Source organism: Diceros bicornis, chromosome 26 (assembly GCF_020826845.1).
Source record: "Diceros bicornis minor isolate mBicDic1 chromosome 26, mDicBic1.mat.cur, whole genome shotgun sequence".
Classification (NCBI taxonomy): Eukaryota; Metazoa; Chordata; class Mammalia; order Perissodactyla; family Rhinocerotidae; genus Diceros; species Diceros bicornis.
In genome coordinates this window covers 42674450-42684177 of record NC_080765.1, presented here as the reverse complement: position 1 = coordinate 42684177, position 9728 = coordinate 42674450, and positions in this window count along the sequence as shown.

The window sequence follows — 9728 nt, the reverse complement described above, 5'->3', positions numbered from 1 at the left end:
TTTGTTATTAAATTCTCATAAAGAGCCTATTAATATTAAAATTGCTTCACTCTTGGGCTGAATGTATTAACGGCCTTGCGATGGGTAAACACAAACCCTCAGCGCGGTGTTTTAAAATGCATGAGTTGAGGGCAGAGCACGCTCTTCCAGCAACCTCCTCTGTAGCAGAATGTTACGCCTTTTGTGACAATTTCCCCTCCTATTTGTTCAAATGTTTCCATTTTAAATCTGTGTCTCTAGATTTACATCTGTTTATGGGGGAACTCATTTTGCTGCTAGCAGCTATGGAGCAGGTCCAGTGAAGCAGAACACCTGTAATGTCCCTGCTCCCGTCACCCTAATTATTACCTCCAGGACGATTCTGAGACCCTAATTTTCTTGCTGGAGAGCACAGCTTGTGATTATTCTTTTAGGTGAGCCCAAGATACCCATGCATCATCTGCCAAATGTGCCTAAAAATGCAGATTTACGCAACCCACCATAGACCTGCTGAATCAGAATTGGCAGAGGTGAGACTTTCCTGAATCTGCCATATAAAATAGTATAAAATAAATTCTCGAGGGGTTTACTATAGTGAACCCTACTGTGAACGCTTCTAGAGTTCAGTTTGTTAATTCAATCATTCAAAATATGCATTGCACAGCTATTATATGCCAGGAGTTATCCTAGGCCATGGGGATACAGTGGGAAATAAAACAGCGAGATAAATGCCCTTATGGATCTTACAGTTCATTAAACAAACACACAATAAACAAGGAGGAAATAAATAATTAAAAATAGTAATAAGTGCACTTCTGCTGCTGGGAAGATGAAGTAGACACATCTTTCCCTATTCCTCCTGTTAAGTGCAAATAAAATCCCTGGATGTAAATATACAAATTCAAATAGCTGAGCCAACTCTGAACTGGGTAAATCCAAAGAAATCCACATGGAGACACATCTCAGTCAAACTTCTGAAAACTGAAAACAAAGAAAAGATCTTGAAAGTAGAGAGGAAAAAGGATACTCACCTAGAGGGAACAAACAATCTGAAGGACAGCAGATTTCTCATCAGAAGCCACAGAGGCAGGAAGGAAATAGTCCAACATTTTTCAAGTTCTGAAAGAAAACGCTTGTTAACTCAGAATTCCATTTCCAGTGCAAATATCCTTCAGAAATGAAGGAGAAATCTGAAAGAATGGCTGCCAGCAGACCTACCTTAAAGGAACGACTAGAGGAAGTTTTCTAGAGAGAAAGGAAATGATAAAAGAAGGAATCTTAGAACATCAGAAAGGAAGAAAACAAGAATAGGGGTAAATGCAATAAACTTTCCGTCTCCAGGATTTTCAAAATTATACTTTGTGGTTGAAGCAAAAATTGTAACACAGTCTGATGGGGTTCAAAATGCGTGTAGAAGAAATATTTAAGACAATTATGTGATAAATGAGGGAGGGTAAAGGGAGGTAAGATTTCTATGCTTCACTCAAATTGCTAAAATGATTACATGAGTAGCCCATTATTAGTTGTGTATGTGTAATGTAATACCCAGAGCAACTACTAAAATAATCTATAAAAAGATTCACTCAAAAATACTGTAGACAAATTAAAATTAAACTATAAAAAATATTCAAGTAACCCAGAGGAAGGCAGAAAAAAAGAAAACAGAGAAATGATAAACCGAGACAACAAAGAGGAAAAAAATGGCAGAATTAAGCACTAATATGACAATAATTACATTTAATTTAAATGGCCTTACACCAATTAAGTGGGAGATTATTAAGTGGATTAAAGTACATGAGTCAGCTATATGCTGTCTACAAGAAACTCCTTTCAAATTTAATTATATAGGTAGATTGAAAGAAAAAGGATGGAAAAAGAGATATCATGCAACACCAATCGAAAGAAAGTATGAGTAGCTATATTAGCATCAGATAAAGTAGACTTAAGAGCAAAGAGACAGAATGTAATGAATATAACCAATATAATGAATGCAAAAGTGTCAATTCAGCAAGGCACATACCAATCCTAAAGGTGCATGCATTAAACAACAGAGCTGCGAAATATGTGAAGCAAAAAAATCATCAGACTAAAAGGAGAGATAGGAAAATTAACAATTAAAGTTGGAGACTTAAATAGCAGTCTACTAGCAATTAATGGAAAAACTGGAAGTGAAAATAAACAAAGATAAAGAAGAACTCAGCCACTCAATCAACAATATCTACTCAACGTACCTGCCCCCCAACAGCAGAATACATGTTCTCTTGAAGTGTCCTTTGGGTATATAACAAGATAGACCATATCCTGGGCCATGAAACAATCCTCAACAAATTTAAAATAATTGAAATCATACACAGTGTGTCCTCTGACCACAATGGAATCAGACTAGAAATCAATAACAGATAACAGGAATATCACCAAACGCTTGACAACTGACCCACACACTTAAAAAAAAAAATCCATGGGTTAAAGAAGAAGTCTCTGGGGGAATAAATAATTACATTGAACTGGATGGAAAATGAAAATACAACATGAAAACTTGTGCGACACAGCTAAAGCAGTGCTGAGAGTGAAATTTACAGCAATAAATGAATATATTAGAAAGGAGGAAAAGTCTCAAATCAATAATCTAAGCTCCCGCCTTAAGAACCTAGAAGAAGAGGAAAATCAACCCAAAGCAAATAAGGAAGTAATAAAGAAAAGAGCACATATCAATGAAATTGAAAACGGTAAAACAATAGAGAAAAATGAATGAAAGGAAGAGCTGGCTCTTTGAAAAGATCAGTAAAATTGACAAACCTCTAGCAAAATTGACAGAGGAAAAAGAGAGAGGACACACATCAGTATCAAGAATGGAACACAGAATGTCACAACAGACCTTGCAGATGTCAGATGGACAGTAAGGGAATGCCTTGAACAACTCTACACACATACAGTTAACTTACATGAAATGGACCACTTTCTTGTACAACACAAACTGACATAATCCCCTTCATATGAAATAGATAATTTGAATGTCCCTGTAACTATTAAGGAAATTGAATTTCTAACTTAAAAACTCAAAAAGAAATCTCTAGACCAGAAATTTCCACCAGAGCACTCTGTATTTAAAGTATTTAAAGAATTAACACTGGGCTGGCCCCGTGGCTTAGCGGTTAAGTGCGCGCGCTCCGCTACTGGCGGCCCGGGGTTGGGATCCCGGGTGCCCACCGACGCACCGCCTCTCCGGCCATGCTGAGGCCGCGTCCCACATACAGCAACTAGAAGGATGTGCAGCTATGACATGCAACTATCTACTGGGGCTTTGGGGGGAAAAATAAATAAAAATAAATAAAATCTTTAAAGAAAAAAAAAGAATTAACAATAATTATATACATTCTCTTCCGGAAAACAAAAGAGAAAGGAACACTTCCCAATTCATTTTATGAAGCTGTTATTACCCTGACACCAAAAATATACAAAGCCAGTACAAAAAAAAGAAAACTATAAACCAATATCCTTCATGACCATAGACATAAAAATGTACTTTTTGTCTATAACAAGATATTAGCAAATAGGATTCTTTGCAATATATGCAAAGAATTATACACCTGACCTAAGTGGGATTTATTCCAAGTACGTAAGACTGGTTCAGTGTTCACAATGAAATCAACAGGCTGAAGAAGAAAATCCTTTGATCATATAAATCAATGTAGAAAAATCATTTGATAAAATTCAATGCTTATTCATGACAAAAACTATTCTAAGACTAGGAATAGAGGGTAATCTTCCTCAACTTGATAAAGATCATCTATCAAAAAATCCTGCCACTAACCTGTGGAAATTAAAAATACAGTACCGTTTACAATGACTCAAAAAAGATGTTCAGGTAAAAATTTAACAAAATGTGGACACAACTTGTTTCCTGTAAAAATACCAAATGTTGACAGAGTAATTTTAAAAAATTAAAAGAGAGACTTACTATGTTCATATAGTGGAAAACTCAACATAGTAAAGATGACAGTTCTCTACAAATTGATAAACAGGTTTAATGCAATTTCTATCAAAATCCCAGTAAGACTTTGTGTAGATATAGGCAAGATTATTCTCAAATCTATATGGAGTAAAGGCAATGAAATTAAAATAGCTAAAAGAAAGTATAAGTAAAAGAAGTATAAAGTAGGAGAAATGAGTCTGTCTGATTTCAAGACTGCTTATATATTGCTGTATATTGCTTATATAGCTATAGCAATCAAGACTGTGGTATTGGCAGAAGGACAGACACATATGTCAGTAAAACAGAATGTAGAACCCAGAAATAGACCTACACAAATATGCCTTTGTCAAACTGATTTTTGACAAAGATGGAAGACAATTTAATGGAGGAATGGATATCCTTTCAATTTATGGCGCCGGAACAAGTGGGAATCCAATTGGACATTCTCAACCTAAATTTCACATATTATACAAAAATTGCCTCAAAATGGATTCTGAACTTGAATGTAAAACATAAAACTACAAAACTTTTAGGAAAAAGTACGAGAAAATCTTTGTGATTTTAAGCTAGGCAGAATTCTTAGAATTGACACCAAGTTCACAATCCATAAAAGAATGAAAATTGGACTTCATCATAATTAAATAACTTTTTCTCTGCAAATCACCTTGTTAGGATGAAAAGACAAGCCACAGACTTGGAGGAAACTTTTCCAAAGGACCAGAATCTAGAATATACGAAGAACTCTCAAAACTTGAGAGTAAAAAATCAAACAACTAATTAGAAAGTGGACAAAAGACATGAAGAGACATTTCACTGAAGAGAAGATACAGATGGCAAGTAAGCACATGAGACGATGTTCAGCATCATTAACCATTAGGGAAATGCAGATTAAAACTGCAATGTGGTATCAGTGCACACCTATCAGACTGGCTGAAAGAAAAAATAGTGACAATACCAGTACTGGCAAGGATGTAGAGAAAGTGGATTACTCACACATTGCTGGAGAGAATGTACAACAGTATAGCCAGTTTGGGAAATAGTTTCAGTTTCTTTAAAAATTAAATGTGCAACTACCGTAGAACCTAGCGATTGTCCTCTTGGGCATTTATCCCAGAGAAATGAAAACTTACGTTCATATAAAACTTGTACATGAATGTTTATAGCAGCCGTATTCATAACAGCCAGAAACTGGAAACAACCCAGGTATGTTTCAATGGGTGAATGGTTACACACTAGCGGTCCATCCATACCAAGGACTACTATTCAGCAATAAAAAGGAACAAACTATCGATACATGCAGCAACCTGGGTGAATCTCCAGAGAATTATGCTGAATGAAAAAAATCTAATCCCCAAAGTTTACATACTGTATGATGCAATTTATATAAAAATCTTGAAATTTCAAAAATACAGAAATGGAGAGCAGACTATTCCTTACCAAGGATTAAGGAGGGAGTTGGAGAAGGAGGGAGGTGAGTGTGATTATAAAAGAGCAACGTGAGGAATCCTTGTGTTGATGAAAATATTCTGTATCTTGATTGTATTCATATTACTATAGTACAATATCCTAATATTGTACTATGTTTTTGCAACTCCCTACATTGGGGGAAACCAGATAAAGAGTACATGGGATTTCTCCGTATTATTTTTTACAACTGCATGTGTAATTATGTTCATCTCAAATTAAAATGCTTAACTAAAAAAGAACATGTATCAAGTTCATAAAAATAGTAATAGGTGCTATGTAGGGTCTGAACAGATGGAGGACAACTGGACTTAGCTAGGTAGGATATTCAGAGAAAGCCTTTTTAAGGAGGTGACATTTAAATTAATTTATGAATAATGAGAAGGAGCTAGTCATGTAGAGCAGGAGAGCATACCAGACAGACTGGAACGTTCAGAGACCCTGTGTTGGGAAAGCTCTGAGCCGAGAGGTGTTATATCCCTCCAGTTTGGAGGCAAAATATGGAAATATCCAGCCTTGCCTCTCCATGTGCCCTGCTCGGATCCACTGCAGTGAGGGTCATACTTTCTCAGGACTCTTATCCCATCGTAACACAATCCAGGTGGGTTCACATATCTACATCCATGGGACTATTTTAGTGGAGCTTCAGGGGTTGCAAAATTAATTTTGCAACCAACAAACATTTATTGAAAATTTACTGTAATAATGACTGCTGATATTTATGCAGTGCTTCAGAATTTTGTCACACATCTCACTTGAATCTCAAAACTACCCCGTGGAATAGGAATTGTTAACACCTTTATCTTCCTTTTGTATATGAGGACGTTAAGACTGAAAAAAGGTTAAGCGATGTGTTCAAATGTGCCTGATATGGCAGACTTGGGACTCAGATCTGGTAGATATAATTCTAAAGTCCATATTTTTTTTCCGTTGTGCTCTCATGATGGTACTATATTATTTTCTATAATAGTGGGAGGGGCATATAAATAAAAACCTGCTTTTGAGTAATGAACAATTTATTAACGAGACATAATTGGCGTAGAAAATGTTAGCAAGAAATATAAGAAAGCATTTATTTTTGCTGCCAATTAATATAAGTGTAATTGATACTGTGATATATGGAAGAAACAATATAATAATTTCCACCAAATATTTTAAACAATTTCCTCAGCATCATTTACTAAATAATCCTTATTCTCTCCTCCCCCTAACTTGCTTGTGATGTTAACTTTATTATATCATAGATTATCACATGTACTAGGATGGGTTTCTATATATTCTATTGTATTAATTCATGTATTGATACTGGTGCCACACACTTTTGATTATTATAATTTTATAGTATATTTTAATTTTGCATGTAGCAAGTCTTCTCTCATTGGTGAAGGGAATGATTATGAAGGGGTTTTTAAAATTTTATTTCCTTTAAAACATCACATCTCATTAAATGAATACCTTTTCATGTGCAGTGAAGAAAAAAATATGTAGAGACAACGACACCTCAAAGTAGAAAGAAAGGAGTGATTATGTTACAGTCTTCAGGACCAAGGCCAGAATCTTTTTAGACAAGCTTTCAAATGTGTGGAATCTCTCACAATATGATCTCTTATATCCTTTCAGTTTGGGGAACATGCTGATTAAGCAAACCTATGTGTGGATGATTGGGTGTTCTTTTTAAATGTTGGATTCAAATTTATCCCGTGCATTAATTGGTTATATAGATATATCACATTAAGTTCTCAAGTAGTCCTGATCCATCCTGCGTTCATCATCAGAGCATGCTGTTCGTTTCCTTCCTAGCTTTTATTACAGTCCGTAATTATTTCCTTTATTTGTTTGTTTATCTCTGATCCTTACTGAAATGACAACTCCATGAAGATAAGAACCATGCTCATCTTACTTCATGCTTTATATTCTGTTCTTAGAACAGGGGTTGGCACATGACAGGTGTTTAATAACCATTTGTTGAATGAACTTAATTTAAATAAGCTTATTTTTCCAGAAGGATTGGGAAACGGACTTCTCTGATAAATGAATGCTCTTCTCTTACCCACGCATGCCTTGTCACTTTGTGAAACAAAAATAATCCCATCTCAAGAGAATTCTACTACATGTAACTTAACTGTCAATGATTCAGAAAATGATGCTTTGTAATGACTCATAAATTGTATCATCAAAAAATCAATTATCATGTAGTTCTGGGACAATATACTGACTCTTTGGATTATGAATGCTGTATATAACTTCTTATATCCCATATCCTTTAATGTGGAGTACAGGGGAGAAGGGTGACACTTCAAGACCTGTGATAGAGACATAAAAGACCCTGATTGAGGTTACCGTAGAAACTTTTGATTTGCGTGGATTGAATCATGGCGCTGTAAAGCCCTTGAAGAAATACGGTTGCCCTCATGGCACTGTCTTTCACGGCTCACTTTTACTTGGCCTGAAATTTAATTTCAAATAATCACGGGGTAGGTGATGATGTTCTCTTGCCTCCTTGAGCTGAACGAATTAAAATTTGAAGTTCCCTTAGTTTGTAAGTGGGTAGGAGTTCATTGGACATAGTCCATTAGTCACTTAATTTTTACGCTGTATAAATGGGGCGTCTCGGTGCCATTTTGCATGAAGGGACTTTATGGGAAGACATAAAGAGGGACAGTAAATTTGCAGGCATGTACTTTATGGCCATATCACTCCTTTTGGCTCAGTCGCCTTTCCAGGGATGATTCGTAGCAGGCAGTTTCCTGCCCTAGTGGCAGGGAGTAAGTGTTCACCTTAAAATCCTTCCTTTTAAGAATGATGCTTTGCCCTGCAAGTTTCCTCCAAGCTCTTTTTTTTTCTCCAAACAAGGGAAATTGTGGGGCTCAGCAAAAAACGGAGGCATAACTCAAGCAGAGTTGAACTTGATTGCATAAAGCATAAATCTATGCATCACTTCTTACCTTAATAAATTGCACTTTGTTTCAGGGTTGGTAAGTCTAAATGGGGTCAAAAAGTGAAAAGGTAACAATTTCATCATTATCCAGGAATTCTCTTTTGAGCTTTTTCTTACAATCTTGAGTCTTAACAAAGATTTTCTTTTATGTTTAAGGTGTAAAAAAAGTCACACTGTGTCCTTTTTTCCCCCCTCATAATCTGTTATTTGTAGTTTAAAATATAGAGAATTTGTAGATACTTGCATATAGCTTAGAACAGAACAGGTGAGAATTGTTTTGGTTTGTATCAGAAGCTCAACAAACTATTCTTAATATTAAATCTTAAATTATTGGTGATTTTTGTTTAGATTTTTTTTATCATCATGAAGGTTGAAATATGTCTAACCCATTATGTGAGTGAATCAAGGTTGGCGTTTTATTTGCCGTTCCTTTGGTCTAAAATTTCATTAGACATTTTCTTAGTGAAAAACTAATTGATCGTGGGGTTGGTGGTGATAAATCATTGGAGGTGAAGCTGACTTGATATTCACACCACCTCTCACTTGTTTCAGTCTTAGTGGAATTAACTCTATTAGGTTCTGAGAGTGTTTATGGCTATTATAAAACATTTACATCTTGATGTATTAAGGTACTTGAGTGGTTTTTAGCCATTATTAAAGGAATTATATTAGGATTAGTCTTGTTATCTATCTCTATATCTGGCGCCTAGCTAAGAAATGGCTGTTTTATCCTCATTAAAGCCATAAATAGAACGTCATTAACAGGCACATGCCAAGGGCCCAGGTTGGTGGCAAAAACTCTTTCTGTTTTGGAGGAGACCGTGGGTTCCTGGGCATCAGAAGTTACATAAATAAGTCTTTGACATTTTGTAAAGAGCTTCCTCTGCAGAAAAGTGCCCTGCCCCCTGGAGTCTGAAAATACTGCGGGAGATAAAGATTCCATGGAAACTTTAAACAATTGGAAGTGATGGATTTAATCCCTCTGATGTACTTGTGAAATTCCCACTAAATACGAATCTGATTCTGTATTGGCCTTGACGAAAGATCACTGAGAGTGGCTGTAGGGAAGATTGTTGTGGAGAAGTGATCGATAAACAAGAATATTGACCATTAACCATGTAATATATTTGCTCTTGAATGAGGCTGTGGATGTTGGGGTTCAGTGTTATTTATCTGAATTTTCTTTTGCAATCAAGATTGGTTCTAATCGGCTTAAATGAAACCTGGCTGAAAGATTATAAACAAAAGATAATGATAAATGGTAATGTTCCCACTTGGCTGGGATCTGGGGAGACTAGAAGAGAGATTCATAATAGCTTGGTCTAGGTGAGGCTTTTTTTTTTTAATGATCTGGAAGAGAAAGTAAATTGCATG